General features: G+C 41.7%; 1 long non-coding RNA gene across 2 annotated transcripts; it reads right to left on the bottom strand.

Moving 5' to 3' along the window:
- Positions 1-7,830: 7,830 nt before the first annotated feature.
- On the bottom strand, positions 7,831-10,290 carry LOC143412710 (uncharacterized). Of its 2 annotated transcripts, none has more exons than XR_013093247.1 (3): positions 10,151-10,290; positions 9,074-9,222; positions 7,831-8,371 (listed from the first exon to the last, which is right to left on the bottom strand). It is a non-coding gene; the product is annotated as an uncharacterized LOC143412710 (long non-coding RNA). The 2 variants fall into 2 exon arrangements; XR_013093248.1 differs by lacking the exon at positions 10,151-10,290 and adding an exon at positions 9,341-9,464.
- Positions 10,291-16,846: the final 6,556 nt, after the last annotated feature.

Here is a 16,846-nt window from a genome sequence, read left to right on the forward strand (position 1 = left end):
CATTCTCCCAATCCTCTGCTGTATCATCCATGTGCTCTCTGGCAAACTTCAGACGGGCCTGGACATGCACTGGCTTCAGCAGCGGAACACGTCTGGCACTGCGGGATTTGATTCCCTGCCGTTGTAGTGTGTTACTGATGGTGACCTTTGTTACTTTGGTCCCAGCTCTCTGCAGGTCATTCACCAGGTCCCCCCGTGTGGTTCTGGGATCTTTGCTCACCGTTCTCATGATCATTTTGACCCCACGGGATGAGATCTTGCGTGGAGCCCCAGATCGAGGGAGATTATCAGTGGTCTTGTATGTCTTCCATTTTCTGATGATTGCTCCCACAGTTGATTTTTTCACACCAAGCTGCTTGCCTATTGTAGATTCACTCTTCCCAGTCTGGTGCAGGTCTACATTACTTTTCCTGGTGTCCTTCAAAAGCTCTTTGGTCTTGGCCATGGCGGAGTTTGGAGTCTGACTGTTTGAGGCTGTGGACAGGTGTCTTTTATACAGATGATGAGTTCAAACAGGTGCCATTCATACAGGTAATGAGTGGGGGACAGAAAAGCTTCTTACAGAAGACGTTACAGGTCTGTGAGAGCCAGAGATTTTCCTTGTTTGAGGTGACCAAATACTTATTTTCCACCCTAATTTATGAATAAATTCTTTACAAATCCTACCATGTGAATTCATGGATTTTTTTTTCACATTCTGTCTCTCACAGTTGAAGTGTACCTCTGGTGCAAATTACTGACCTCTGTCATCATTTTAGGTGGGGGAACTTGCACAATCGGTGGCTGACTAAATACTTTTTTGCCCCACTGTATAGCAGAACAAGCTCTGAAATAACTTACTCCTTCTCTGCATGTTTACCATTAGGGGTACTCTGGTCTTGTGGTTTGAAAACCTAAGATGAAAAATATGCACTTTTTAAAGCTTTCACCAACTTCGTATCGCGTTTAGATAGTTCATCAATACTTAAAAGATAATAATTTTTTTTTAAAGAACATACAATCACACAATGAAAATAATCCACCCATGGATGTTACAGAATTATGATCATTATAGAGAAAAAAAATAGAGCACTTAGCCAGGGCCACTCACAGGCCTCTGGCATGGTGTAGGGGTAAAAAAGTACACACCAATGTGTCTGCCTGGTTGAACTCAGCTGTGCTTCTTGATGTAATCACAATCTCAAGGTCTGAGTCTGAGGTACCATCCTCTGAAATCAGAGCTGAGAAAATAAACACATTATTAGTTGTTGTATATGTAAACACGTCAAAATATAAAATTAACAAACCTTGTTTGAAGTGGCTCTCTGGGCAAATGAAAAGAGAAATCCTGTTGTAGTTCTTTCCTATTTCCTCTTTGTAGTCTGCCAATCGGAATGGCCTTTCTGTCCCAGGCACATTTATCACCTCTGTGCAGTCAGGATACAAAAGGACATATGGTCCCTCCACCAAGTCCTTGTTGAATGTTATAATTTTTTCTACAGCCTGCTTCAAGAGGTCAGGGGCTGTAATTTCGGGGCTAATAAATAAGGGCAGTGTTTTCCCTCTTAGCGGTTTTAAGTGACACCATTATTCCTATATTGATCTAGAAACAAATAATACAAGCAAGATCACTTTAAGAATAATTGCCAAATCCTTGTTTATAAATTTACCTGTGATGGCTTACCTTGACAGGTTTACTCTGTTGCTTGAGTTTTAATTTTGCTCCACAGCTGAAGGCCTGACGCTCTTTGGATTTTGATTTTTTGTACTCCATGAACTGCTTGTATGACGGACATGTTTGTTTTGGTTGAATGAAAAACGTTTAACATCAAAACAGGGTTATAAGCACTCTCCATTACTAAACGTAGACGAGAATAAAGTATAAGCAAACATAAAAAGAAACCGGAGCCAAAATGGTAAATAAACGTGCTATTTAACTGAAATAGCATAGACTGTCTGAAGAGAACAAAAAGTGAGTAATATATCAAAATTACTTTGTTCAGAATTTTCTGTTTGTTTTGATGTCCCTGGGGACTCTGATCCTTCAGCCTGGTCTGTGTCCCGCAAAAGCTCCAGAGACTGTCCACAGGAAGCACAAAAAGGGGTGAAAAGCCACAAAACGGGCAAAACATTTTCCAGTTCTCTATGTAGTGCAGCGAGCACCGTCAGGGTAATGAGGAAGCGCTGTGAGGAGTGCGTTTCTCGACGTTTGTTGACATCCCGAATCACTTTTCTGAGCTACAAATATGGAGTAAGACTAATTGTTGTGTCACTTCCGGTATTTCAGACAATCCCTTTCCGTCAAGGATTTTTAATTTGTTGTGGGTTTTTTTAAATTTGTTGCGGGGTTTTGTAATTTGTTGCGGGTTTTTGTAACTTGTTGCGATTTTTTTAATTTGTTGCAATTTGCACTTCCCAGCCACCGTAGTTCTATCATGATTGGAAGTCAGTGGATATGACCCCTGTCTAATTTCTGGTCTCAGTGTAAATACTAAAGAAGAAAATATTGTCAAAAAATAGCAAATGTCAAGGAGGTTTTACCTGTGAGTGCATTCCATTTTCCTTGACAGGCACACAGGCCTATGTAGCAAGCAAACCAAGTCTAATAAGATTTCTCTCTTTCCCCTTAGCCGAATTATTTCGATTGAGATTGGAGCTGAATAAAAAAAAGGCATGGCACATAATTCTTTGCAAAATTGTGGAGCAGTAAACTTACTTAGAAGATGCAAATTAAGATATCAACAGTAGTGTGTGTAAGTGGAAGTGCATAGTCCTTTAAAGTCAGATGCTGGATTATTTTAACGGGAACAGGGTAGATAACCTGAATCATCATTGGAATCAGTCTCAGTAACAGTAGTCACATTATGGTCACATTATGAACTTTAAAAATTTAATTTTTCTAAATCATTTTTTTTATTATATTCACTTCTAACACTCACAAATGTAAACCATGGTTGGTCCATCAAATCCTGGTTTGCCAGGGGCCATTGCTGAAGGCAGAATGGGTGGAAGTTAGATGTGTGTGCATGGGGACATTAAATATCCCATAGTGCCAGTGGAAATTAAATATAAGGGTAAAACACATTTTACCCTTAATTTTCTATTATATTCACTTCTAACATTCACAAATGTAGCCTATGTTTGTGAAATGGAGAAACAACAAAATAACGGCAGATGAGGAAACTTCACTGTATATGTGAAGCATATATATATATATAACATATAAGTTTAGCAAAGTGGGTAAAAGAGGATCTTATGCCAAAAGAAAACTGTCAAAAGCTGAACAGTCAATGAAGAAAGAAAGACATTGAGGATGAGGAGAGAAGGAATGATGTTAGTATTCTACAGGGAGCTGCTGAGGAACACTGTGGAGTTGTCTGGAAGAAATCACTTCCTTCTTTATTATTATTATTAGTATTTATTTTTGTTATTTTCTATGTATTACCATTCAAATCTCTCAATGAATACAGAAGAAAACACAAGAGAAGGCTAATCAAAGGTATCTGCTGTAGCACATGCTTGTTATGCCAAACTTTTTAATGAAAGATTGTTCTGCAAGCAGCTCATTTACATAAGGCTTGAAGCAAAAGAACAAAACAAAACAATAATAAGACTTCCATCTTAGATAAGAAAATACATTCATTTAGATTTTATAACAATAATCCAGGCAAAAGAACCAAGAATTTCAGCACTGTCATGATTTCTCTTCTTCATTCTTCATTTATATATTTTTCCAATACTGTAGTTTTAAACATGTTTTTAAACGAGGAATGTGAACTACACCTTTTTAAGTCACTGTCATAACTATTCCACAAATTGACACCTCTAACACAAACACATCTTTGCTTTATTTTCTTATCTAGTTTTTGTATTATTTTTTTTAATCTGTTCCCCTCAAGTAATATTGACTCACTCTGGCTTAAACCGCTTCTGAGTACCGCAGCAAATCATTTTATTTTGTGCTTTGTACATTATCTGTGCCATTTATTATTCAACTAGATCATACAATTCATTTAATAAACAAAATGTTAGTTGGTTCTCTATAGTTTTATTGATTCATAATTCTTATAGCTCTTTTTTGTAACTTAAAGATAGGAAGTACATTGGTTTTATAGGCATTGCCCCATATCTCTAAGCAATATGTCATATATGGATATAAAAACAATAAAGCGTATATCATGATTTCTTGTTTAGGACATGCTTTGTTTTGTGGAGAATAGCAATGGTTTTTGACTATTTTGTTTTCACATGGGTTATATGAGACTTCCAAAAAAACTTTTATTATTATTCCAAGAAATTTATTTTTGCACACTCTTTCAATTTCAATTCCATTTTAACCATATTTTTTAGTTGTCCGGTTCCAAAAAATAATACATTTTGTTTTATTTATATTTAACAATGACTTATTTATATCAAACCAAATTTTTCATATATTTAACTAGGGGTGGGCGATATAAACGATATACGATAGAAACTATATAAATTTGGCCAACGATAGAGATTTTGACTATACCGCTCTATCGCAATAGCGCATGTTGATGATGTCATCAAGCTGCGCCTGTTTTGGTTGAAAGCATCGCAGCGGCTACAACCATTATCATCTGCAAATTATGCCTGGCGACAGTCATAGCAGTGGCTTACCAAAGTTGTACTAAAACATTTTTTAACAGATTTCTGCCTGCCAAAATCAGTTCGAGGTCAGTAAGCACAACCACACTCAGAAAAATAAAGGTGCCAACTGGAACCAAAAGTGGTTCTTTAGACTGATGCCATAGAAGAACCTTTTTTGGTGCCACAAAGAACCTTTCAAACAATGGTTCTTTGAAGAACCATTTCTTTCAGTGGTTCATTGAAGAACCTTTAAAGGTGCCCCAAAGAACCATCAAGAAATGGTTCTTTGGGGCACCTTTAATGGTTTTTCAAAGAACCTTTTTAAAAATGGTTCTTTAAAGAACCATTTTTAAAAAGGTCCTTCAAATGGTTCTTTAAAAGAACCATTTTAAAGAACCTTTTTTGAGTGGTTCTTTAAAAAACCATTTTAAATCTTTCAAAATAAAATGCATCAAATTGAATTTGAGTAGGGTAAAATAAATACGAGCACAGCATAGACATATATTAATGGTTTATTGTCATTTTGTAGTTACCAAAAGACAAAAAGGCATTTTAACCCTCAGCACATCACCACTACTAATACATGTCACATATTAGTGTTTTAAACAGTAATAATTAAATATATTTGCTATACTATAAATAAATATATATAAATACTATAGCTACAGATAACACAACAAATAATACATGTATTGTTTAATTAATAAAACATCAGAAAGTGATAAAACACATTAGAAATAGCAATAGCTTCATAACAGACCAATAAATCAACACATTTTCATCAGCAGATGTTTGCATGTTCAGTAAAATCATTTCAACAACAAGTTTATGATTAAAATGATCAATGAACTTCAGCCTTACGCTATGTAATGTACGTTTCATGTTGTACTCATGGTCCTTTGTTAGTCCAGTTTAGGATAATGTCTCTGACGTATGTATCATATCAAATATATGTCATATCAAAACAAGCCCACACCTGCAGTTGTTTCAGTTTTTCACTGGTGTTTCCTGTCAGCTGGTCAACCTCACTCAGGCGGACATCCATATCAGCCAACCAAACGACAAGTTCCTCCCTTTGTGCTTCAAATCCCTCCCACTCTGAGACAAGGAGCTGAAAGAGAGAGAAAAGAGTCAATTATAAAGAAGAGAGAAAAGTGAAACCCTCCTCAGAAGGTCTGACTCGCATACCTGCAGGTTCAAGGTTCAAGGTTCTTTATTTGTCACATGCATAGTTATACAAGTATAACACACAGTGAAATGTAGCCTGACGCGCTCCTCGACATGTGCAAAAATTTGGGGGGGTGTAGAGGAAGAACATTATAAATATATATATATATATATATATAGTATATACACTGGGTGAATGTGCAGTAGTAGCAGCAAGCAGGTGAATTCTGTACATTAATATGAATAGACATCTGACTATTTTACAGGATAGACAATATAAACATATTTAAAATTAAAGGAATTTGGAATGTACATTGTGCCTTGGTTTAGTGTCTGGAAGAGAGTCCTGTCTCAGTCAATTATAGATGATGTGAGAGGGCGGGTGTGTGTGTTTAGGGCACGGATGGCTTGGGGATAGAAGCTCCTCTTGCGTCTCTCTGTCCTTGCCCGGAAGATGCGGAACCTTCTACCAGATTGCAGAAGTTGGAACAGTTTGTTGCCAGGATGGGACGGGTCCTTCAGTATCTGCGCTGCTCTAGTCCGGCATCTCCTGGTGTAGGTGTCCTGAAGCGGGGGGAGAGCAATCCTGCAGCAGCGTTCTGCTGTACGGATCACTCTCTGGAGAGCTTTTTGGTCCTTCACACAGCTGTTCCCAAACCACGATGTCATGTTCTGTGTGAGGATGCTCTCCACAGCGCCTGTATAGAAAATCCTGAGGATCTTTGGAGAGACCCTGAACTTCCTCAGTTGTTGAAGGTGATACAGGCACTGCCTAGCCTTTTTGGTCTGGACCTGAATGTGGGCAGCCCATGTCAGGTCTGAGGAGATGTGGACACCAAGATACTTGAAGGACTGCACCCTCTCCACTGGAGCTCCATTGATGATAATGGGCTTGTAGTCTCTGTGCTGACCCCTTCTGAAGTCCACCACCAGCTCCTTGGTCTTGCTGACGTTCAGCTGGAGGTGGTTGTCCTGGCACCACGATGCCAGATTCTTCACTTCATCCATGTAGGCCGCCTCATCGTTGTTGGAGATGGCACCCAACACCACTGTGTCGTCAGCAAACTTCACAATGGTGTTGGAGCCATGGGTGGCCACACAGTCTGAAGTGTAGAGGGAGTAGAGCAGTGGCGAGAGGACACATCCCTGAGGTGCTCCTGTGTTGATGGTGATGCTGTTGGAGAAGCACCTGCCCACCCTCACCACCTGAGTTCTGCCAGTGAGGAAGTCCAACACCCATGCACACAGACGGCTGTTGATTCCCAGATCCCTGAGCTTTGTGAACAGTCTGCAGGGCACTATTGTGTTAAACGCTGAACTGTAATCAACAAACAGCATTCGCACATAGTTACCCTGTTTCTTGTCCACGTGGCTGAGTGTGGTGTGTAGGACGTGAGCGATGGCATCCTCTGTGGATCTGTTGGATCTGTAGGCGAACTGCAGCGGATCTATGGTGTCTGGGATGGAGGAGGAGATGATGTTCTTCAGCAGCCTCTCAAACACCTTCATTACTACCGAGGTCAGTGCAACTGGCCGGTAATCGTTCAGGGATGAGGGTTTGCTGTTCTTGGGCACAGGGATGATGGTGGATCTTTTGAAGCATGTGGGGACCACAGACTTCGCCAGGGACTCGTTGAAGATGTAAGTGAACACACCTGCTAGCTGGTCAGCACAGCAGCGCAGCAGACGGCCGGTGATGCCATCTGGCCCCGCCGCTTTCCTTGTGTTCACTCTCCTCAGTGCCGCTCGGACGTCATGCTCCGCGATGCTGGTCACCGGTCTCTCGCTGATGACGTCACTGTCCTCGGTAGCCAGGCGGTAGATAGCATTAGCCGCCTGGTTAACCTCGAAACGGGCGTAGAACCGATTCAGCTCGTTGGTGAATGCAGAGTCGGCGTTGATCGGCGCAGTGTCCCTGGCTTTGTAATGGTGCGTAGTCCGTGCCACATACTCCGTGTGTCGCCCTGGTGGAAGCGGGACTCCACACGTTCCCGGTACCGGCGTTTGGCATCTCTCACCGCGCGCCGCACGCCGTATGAGGCCGCTTTGTAGGCGCTCATATTGCCAGTGGCGAGACCCGCGTTGTAGGAGGCGGTCCTGGCGTTTACTGCAGTGCGGATCGATCTGTCCATCCACGGTTTCTGGTTTGGGAATGTGGTGACTCTCGCAGTGGGGATAATCTCCTCCGCTAGCATATTGACGAAGCATACTGCTACTTCCGTAAACTCGTTGATGTCGACTGCGCATGCTCTGAACATGTCCCAGTCGACGTCGTTGAGTGCGTCCTGTAGCGTAGCTTCTGATTGGGCAGTCCACCGTTTTACCTCCCTCGTGGTCACGTCTTCCCTCCGTATGTTTTGTTTATACTGGGGAATGAGGAAGATGGCGTTGTGGTCAGACTTCCCAAAAGCCGGGTGTGAGACAGCTTTGTAGCCCTGCTTGTATGGCGTGTAGCAGTTGACCTGTGATGGACCAGTTTGATGTTCACGTCATCCCTCGTCGATGCCAACAGCCGAGTCTGCAGGGTGCCCTGGAAGAGCTGAGTTAATGTTTGACTCCTCCTGGTCAGGCTCTCCAGCTGGATGAGCCGAGGTCTCCCCTCTCGCCGCTGCCTCTGAACACAGAAACACAAATTGCATCTGAAGCAGAAGGAGCAGATTTTTTTTGCTATTCTTTTCTAAATCCAGGCTTGATCACGTGGAGGTATTTGGAAAACTTTTTTGGCCAGCGAACGACTGTTGTCTTGCAGAAAGTCAAATCAAACATATGCGATACACAATCAATTCACAAGAACACATTATAAAAAAATAAGTCCAGTTCTTGCCTGATTTCAAGTGAAATCTGCATCAAATCAGGGTGACAGAAGTAAAACGAGTGCACAAAGCCTCACTTTGTACAAGCCTGCTATTACAGTTCTCCTCTATGCAGACGACTTTCCTGTTTTCAAGGCACAACTTGGATCTGCTGTACGAATCTTATGGATACACACTAAATGAAACAATAGTGTGCATGACTCCAGATTCTGATCCCTCATCCTAATATGGTCCCAACATAGCAACAACAATAAAGCAAATGTTGAGGCTTCAAAATACAAAGTCCATAAATCAATGGCTGACATGGGTTTTATCATAAGGGTGATAAATATACAGATTTCAGTCTGTCTTAGAGATTTGATGTTCATTTACCTGCAGATGCACTATACGTACCTGCTCCGTGGTTTTTCACAACATTTTGCACATCACTATTTAATACAGGAAGTAGGTGAACTAAAACAAGTCATCTTTCTTTGTGAGAGGACCATATTAATGAAACAAACCTCAATGACATCATAGGGATCCCTAAAGATGCTCCTGCTGCTTCTCTTCCTCCTCATCCTAAACTTCCTTCTCCTTGTCCTCAACTTCCATCCAATTGTAATTCAATCTAATTGTGTTTCTCCCCCTCCTCTTCCTCATTTTCTTGGAGCTGTGAACACAATGTGAATCTGGATTAATTTGTGCAAACAAGAAAAATCTACAGCCTTTTGGTCAGAGGTGCTCTTGTGATTTAAGCCGGGTAGAGTAGATTTATGTGTTGATGCTACCTGCTTCAGCTCTGGCTGCTGAGTGATATTTACACCCTGGCTGGATTACAAACTTTAACCATGTGCTGAACTTTGGCCCGGCGTTGATACCTCTTGTTAGTATAACGACCTCTTCTTAGCTTTTATGTATGATGGCGGATAAATGAAATATACAAAAAAATTATTAATTATTAATTAAAAAAATAAATATTACAAAAGAACATATATCTTGGAAACATCAAATGACCGGAGCATAACTTGTCAACTAGTCCGAAACTAAGTTATGCAGGAACAGTCAAAGACACCTTCTCATGTCACGTTTCTATTCATTTCTATATAATTCGATTAGACAATAAAGAGTTATCTAATCTAATTATTCATTCAAAACACTTATGCATAGCTGTATTTTATACAGCTCTTACAGAATTCAAAGTACAGGTTCATGTGAGTATTTAATGTACGGCTCAGATCTACAGAATTTCAGAGTTTTTAGAGCAGACACAGAGCTCACGTCACAACAGGCTTCAGGCGCCATGTTAGTGACTTTAACAATATATTAAATTTTAATTTCGGTCTAGCTGACATTAGGTTATGTACGCAGCACGCAATTGAACCACATATTTTAGAAGCCAAAGGTTCAAATTAGCTGGGAGAACCTTCACTTAATTATAACAGTGGTTTTGTTAGGAAAACAGTTGGATACTAAATTGCGCTGACCTCAACGGCTAACGTATCTAGCTAATCGCTACTGTTAGCACAACATTAACAGCAAGCTACAATGACGAGTAACAAAAATAAAACAGTAATAAGGTTTTAATGAAAATGTTTTACCTTTTCTAACAGTCCCAGAATCCAGAGCTTCAAAGTCCAGCAGGTACTGAAGACTGTTATCCGTTTCGCTGTCACCGTCCGTGAGTTTTTTTTCCCGAAAGGTCAAGGCCCGCCGCTCGCACACTCTGCGCATGCGCATCCCAACGACTGACCCCCTCCGTCCGCTCCTGGGAGGTTATAGTATGACGTGTTCTGACGTCACTCTCTCGCTCCCTGTCATTTATTTGGCTCGAAACACATTAACAAATTGCTCAGTGATGAACAACTACTCAGATCATTTCCCTAAGCTGTGTGCTTTGTCAAAACGAAGTGTGTTCATTACACTGACATTCTGTTCTGCAACTGTTATTTACTTGTATTTTATAATTTGACTTTACATACTGCTGGGTGGTTTGTAAAGTTTACAATAACTAGTATTATCATTATGCTATATTTTCAAAAATATATAATAATCTCAAAAGTAATGCCTTGGAGTAGAAAATAGTAATGCTTTATTAAAATTTAAAACTAAAGTACAGTATTTGAATGTGTGTATTGTGTCTACTGTTTGTTAACTCGCCATATTCATAATGTGTTTGTGGGGTTAGGGGTGTGTGTGTGTGTGTGTGTGTGGGGGGGGTTAGGGTCTTTAGGCTTTGGCCCCCCACCCCTGCCACCAGTATATTTTTAAGCAAATATTTCTAACTTTTATTTGAATATTCAGTTTCCTACCATCTTCTCTTAAAGGGTAATTGCCAGGTATCCCGCCCTTCCCCTTCGCACACACATGCACACAAAGAAAACACACAGTATAATTCACAGCCTCGTTATAGTGAGTAAATATGTATGCCATTTACACCATCAAACTTAGATTGCTAAGGATGAAGAACCTTTTGTTCTTTAAAGAACCATTTGTAATAGCTGAAGAACCATCCACAAAATAAAAAGGTTCTTTGACGTATGATGGTTCTTTAAAGAACCATGAAGACATCTGAAGAACCATTTAAGAACCATAATTTTTCTGAGTGCAGAATTCATACATAAGGCACACTCTTGATTTTTGAGAAAATTAAAGGATTTTAAGTGCGCCTTATAGAGTGGGAAATACATTATACAGAAGAAAAGAATATATCGTGATATATATAACATTACCGTACGTGCTTCAAATTATATCGTGATATGGATTTTAGGCCATATCGCCCAGCCTTATATTTAACTCCTTTTCCACTGTAGTCAAAAACTGCTCAAGGTTTTGACCTGAGCAATAAAGATTGGTATCAAACAAAACACAATTTAACAGTTTGGTAACATTATATATATCATTTATATATAAAATGAAAAATGAACAGCTATGCCTAGAAACATCTATCTATAAAAACTAGGGACTGAATGGCCCGTAACAATGGGCCAGATAACCCATACTCCCGAAGCACCCCAAGGGATCCAGTCAAATTCCTTCTTCAAGTCCACATAACACATGTAGATTAGTTGAACAAACTCCCCAGCAGCCATAAATATCTTTGATGGGATGAAGAGCTTATCTAATGTCAATGGGCAAGACAAAAGCCACATTGTTCCTCCTGAATTCGAGGTTCGAAAAGTGTGGGGCCCGCAGAGCCATTGCAGGGGGGGCGTGGTATGGAAAAAAAAAATGCTTGGACACTGCTAGCATAATGGACAGGTTTTTGAAGGGGTGCCCACACAAACGCAAAGCAGAAGATGAAGCATCGCCAAATATGTTTCCAAACCAACTTCCTTCCAAGCCAAAGACTTGAAAATATGGTGAAGCATATCTTCCCTTTGACTTCACCTGCACAAGTGCCAAGGTAGGTCTCCTCTGCAGAATTGTTTTTCCCTGTGTCGGGAGCACGCACTGGGCTCTCCAAATCATGGACAAACAGTATCCCACATTCTTGATTTTTAGTTCACAAACACTTCTTGTAATGACTAACTACTGACGTTTTGGAGATGTTAGCTCTTTATACAGTAAAGTTACAGTGGGATACAAATAATATCAGGCTGATCCTGCCATGATTTGTTCCCCGGGTTCAAATCACGGACAAACAGCATCTCACAGTTGTTTATGTTTTTGCACAGAGAGGCATTTTTTGAAAAATGTATTGTTAGTAATGTTAAACATTATTATACAGGAAAAAAACAACTACACGTAAAATAATTACACCATGATGCCTCTGCCTTTCTAAATGGAGGGACAGTAATTGCGTGTGTAAATGTAAGCGCGTAAAAACAGAAGATAGTAGGATTAACAGTAACAGTATTTTGTCTCTATCTGCCATTCTGCAATTCATCTCATGTAAACAATAATGTGGCACACAGCGTGACGTGAAAAAAGGCACATACCTTTGATGTTGCGTGATGAACTCTGTATTCCTCGTCCACACGTAAACGCAAAAAAGGAGTTTTAAAAAAAATCTCAGTTTTCGATGATTCGAAACGCCGTTCACGTGTGGATGAAAGGTCCAAATGCACAGAAACAGCTGCGTTTCCAAATATACCTGTGTAGGTGTGGACGTAGCGTAAAAGAGTTAGCAGTGTATTTTATTACTACCTGTAATTTATTGCAGTTTACTTGTATTTGCTGTTTTGGTATTGACATGATATTAGTTAAAAGTATTATAGAATATATAGTACAACCTTTCGCATACATTTGTAATCTGTCCTTTCAAACTGGTGTGTTTCCCTCACAAATGAAAATAGCAAAAGTTATTCCAATCCATAAAAACGGAGTGAGATGTCAGTTTACCAATTATAGGCCAATATTACTACTCCCACAGTTCTCAAAATTTTAGAAAAGTTATTTGTTAATAGACTTGATAAATATATTGAGAAGCATAATCTCCTAAGTGATAACCAATATGGCTTTAGAGTGAAAAGGTTCACTTCGATGGCAGTGATGGAACTTGTTGAAGGGATATCTGTTGGTGTTTTTATAGACTTAAAAAAGGCGTTTGATACAATTGATCAGTCTATATTAATGAATAAACTAGAGAGATATGGCATAAGAGGGTTAGCATACAAGTGGATGAAAAGTTACCTGGATGAAAGATATCAATATGTCGAATTCAATAATGTAAAATCTAAGCAGTTGAAGGTAACTTGTGGTGTTCCTCAGGGCTCTGTGCCCTAAATTATTTATATTATATATAAATGACATATGTAGCATTTCCAAACTGTTAAAATGTCAAATTCAAAATTCAAATTCAAATTTTATTTGTCACGTACACAGTCATACACAGTACGATATGCAGTGAAATGCTTGGACAACTGCTTGTGACCTAAAGAAAACAAAAAAGGAAAAGGCTATGAATAAGATAGGAAATAAATATGAAAAATTAAAAAGGGAAATAAATATGAAAAATTAAAAAGGGAAATAAATATGAAAAATTAAAAAGGGTAAATTTTACTAGGAAGGAATAAAATATAAATTAAGGTTAAAAAGGAAATAACTGTACAACACAAATTAGAATGAAGGGTAAATTTAACTGGGAAAGAATAAGATAAAATATATAAATTAAAGTTGAAAATAAAATAACTGTACAACAAAATACACAATATAGAACTATATAAGAATGTATGAAGAAATATAAATAAATATATACACAATAACAGCAGCGTGATTTAAGTAATGAAGTGAAAACAATGTCCAGAATGTCCAGTGTGTGTAAGAACTGTATGTGTGGGTCAGGACTGTGTGGTGGTGTGATTGAGAGACCGTATCGCCTGCGGGAAGAAGCTCCTCCTCAGTCTCTCTGTGTTGGTCTTCAGGGAGCGGAATCGCTTTCCTGACCTCAACAGAGAGAACAGTCTGTTGTTGGGATGGCTGAGGTCCTTCACGATCTTCCTGGCCTTGGTCCAGCACCGCCTGCTGTAGATTGAGTGCAGGTCAGGGAGCTTGGAGCGGATGGTGCGCTCAGCTGACCGCACAACCCTCTGTAGAGCTCGTCTGTCCTGCATGGTGCTGTTTCCGAACCAGGTTAAGATGTTTCCCGCCAGGATGCTCTCTATGGTGCACGAGTAAAAGTTCCTGAGCACCTTGGAGGGCAGTTGGAAGTCTCTCAAGCGTCTGAGGTGGTAGAGACGCTGACGGGCCTTTTTCACCATGGTGTTGATGTGACAGGACCATGACAGGTCCTGCGTGATGTGAACTCCGAGGTATTTGAAGCTGTCCACTCTCTCCACTGGGCACTCGTTAATGACGGGGGTCTGGTAGTTCCTCTCCTGCTTAGTGCTGAAGTCCACTATCAGCTCCTTTGTCTTACTGACGTTTAGAAGGAGGTTGTTCCTCTGGCACCAGTTCTCCAGATTCCTAATCTCCTTCAGGTAGGCCGTCTCGTTGTTATCAGAGATCAGGCCCACCACGACGGTGTCGTCAGCAAACTTGATGATGGTGGTGGAGCTGGTAGTGGCCACACAGTCATATGTGTACAAAGAGTACAGCAGGGGGCTCAGAACACACCCCTGGGGGGCTCCAGTGCTGAGAGTGGTGGAGGCTGAGACATGTCCGCCCATCCTTACTGCCTGTGGTCTGCCAGTTAGGAAGTTGGAGATCCACTGACACATAGATGAGCTGAGTCCCAGATGCTCCAGCTTGGTGGTGAGTGTGGAGGGAATTATGGTGTTAAATGCAGAGCTGTAGTCTATGAAGAGCATTTTAACATAATTCCCCCTTCTAGTGTCCAAGTGAGTGAGTGATGTGTGGAGGAGATGAGAGATGGCATCGTCTGTGGAACGATTTGGACGGTAAGCGAACTGTAGTGGGTCCAGTGTGTCTGGTAGTGAAGAAATGATGAAGTCTCTGACCAGGCGTTCAAAGCACTTCATCACTACTGAGGTGAGGGCTACAGGGCGATAGTCATTGAGAGAAGCAGGGTGGGGTTTCTTCGGGACAGGAACAATGATGGACTCTTTGAAGCATGTGGGGATCACCGACTGAGATAAAGAGATGTTGAATATCTCAGTGAACACAGGAGCTACCTGGTATGCGCAGTCTCTGAGGATACGACCTGGGATGCCGTCTGGTCCTGCTGCTTTCCTGGTGTTCACTCTTTTGAAGGCTCTCCTTATTTCATGCTCGGAGATGACGAGCACGTTTCCGGTGCTGGCAGTATCTTCCTGTCTGCAGCCGTTAGCGCCGCTAACACTAGCATCATTGGAGTCCTTAGCTGCAGCCTCGAAGCGAGCATAGAAAGTGTTCAGCTCGTCTGCCAGAGTCACGGCCGCGTTCGTCATACCGGTTGTTGGTGCTTTATAGTCCGTTATTGTCCTTAGTCCCCGCCACAGGCTCCTAGAGTCACTCTGTTGGAGTTGTGACTCTAGTTTCCTCCCGTAGCGCTGCTTCGCCTCTTTCACCGCCCTCCGCACGTTATATGACGCGGCTTTGTACGGGTCCATGTCCCCCGTCGTGAGTCCCGTGTTGTAGGCAGTGGTGCGGGATCTCAGAGCGTCGCGGATGGTTTTATCCACCCACGGCTTCTGGTTGGGAAACGTTGTGATAGTCTTTGTCTCCACGGTATCATCCGCTAGTTTCCCGATGAATCCCACAACCGCTTCCGTAAACACGTTGACATCATCATCGGAGCTGTTTCTGAACATGCCCCAGTCTGCGTCATCGAGTGCGTCCTGTAACGCGGCCACCGATTGATCAGTCCAGCGCGCGACCTTCCTCTGAACCGGAACTTCCTGTTTCAGCCTTTGTTTGTATTTTGGCATGAGGAAGATGGCGGCGTGATCAGATTTGCCAAACGGGGGGCGGGGTTGTGCCTTGTAACCGTCCTTGACCGTAGTGTAGCAGTGGTCCAGTGTCCTTTCACCTCTGGTGGGGCAGGTGATGTGTTGATAAAAGTTCGGCGCTGCACGTTTGAGGTTGGCACTATTAAAGTCCCCCGTCACAATAAGCGCAGCGTCCCGGTGTTGTGTCTGGTGCTGTGTGAGTGCCTCATGCAGCTTGCATAAGGCGGTGACCGTGTCCGCTTGTGGTGGAATATAAACGGCACTTATAATGACCGATGTAAATTCCCGAGGTAGATAAAAAGGACGACACATGATGGACAGTAGTTCCAGATTTGGTGTGCAGGAGCGTGTGAGAGGAACAACATTTGCACTGTTGCACCAGTTGTTGTTCACCATTAAACACACGCCGCCTCCCCTTGACTTCCCCGAGTCCCGTGTCCTGTCCATGCGGTGAACCGAGAAGAACTCAGCCGGCTGGATGGCGTGGTCCGGCACCGCTGGGTTCAGCCATGTCTCGGTGAAGCAGAGGAGATTGCAGTCCCGAATGTCTCTCTGGAACTTTACCCTGGCCCTGAGGTCGTCAAGCTTGTTCTCCAGTGACTGGACGTTGGCGAGCAGGATGCTAGGCAGTGTGCACGAGCTCTCAGCCTGTTCCTGACACCGGCTCCCTCTAGGCCGCCGCTTCCCTTTGTTCTTCCTCAAGATCTCACTCGGCCAGCTCGGATCCGGAGTTAAGAACTTCGAATTGTGAGTACATTGTAAACCAATAGAAACAAGAGTGTCACTGTCATACCTAATGTACCCAATGGTGATGATTTTGCCGATTTAGAAACGCTGAAAACTAACTTAAAAAACAAAGAAAAAGTGGTCGGAGCAGTCGTGACGGCAGCCGACCTCACAGGTGCCATCTTTATCTTTAAATGTGTATTGTTTGCTGATGATACCACTCTGTACTGCTCAGGTAAA

Source organism: Maylandia zebra, linkage group LG15, assembly GCF_041146795.1.
Source record: "Maylandia zebra isolate NMK-2024a linkage group LG15, Mzebra_GT3a, whole genome shotgun sequence".
NCBI classification, from domain to species: Eukaryota; Metazoa; Chordata; class Actinopteri; order Cichliformes; family Cichlidae; genus Maylandia; species Maylandia zebra.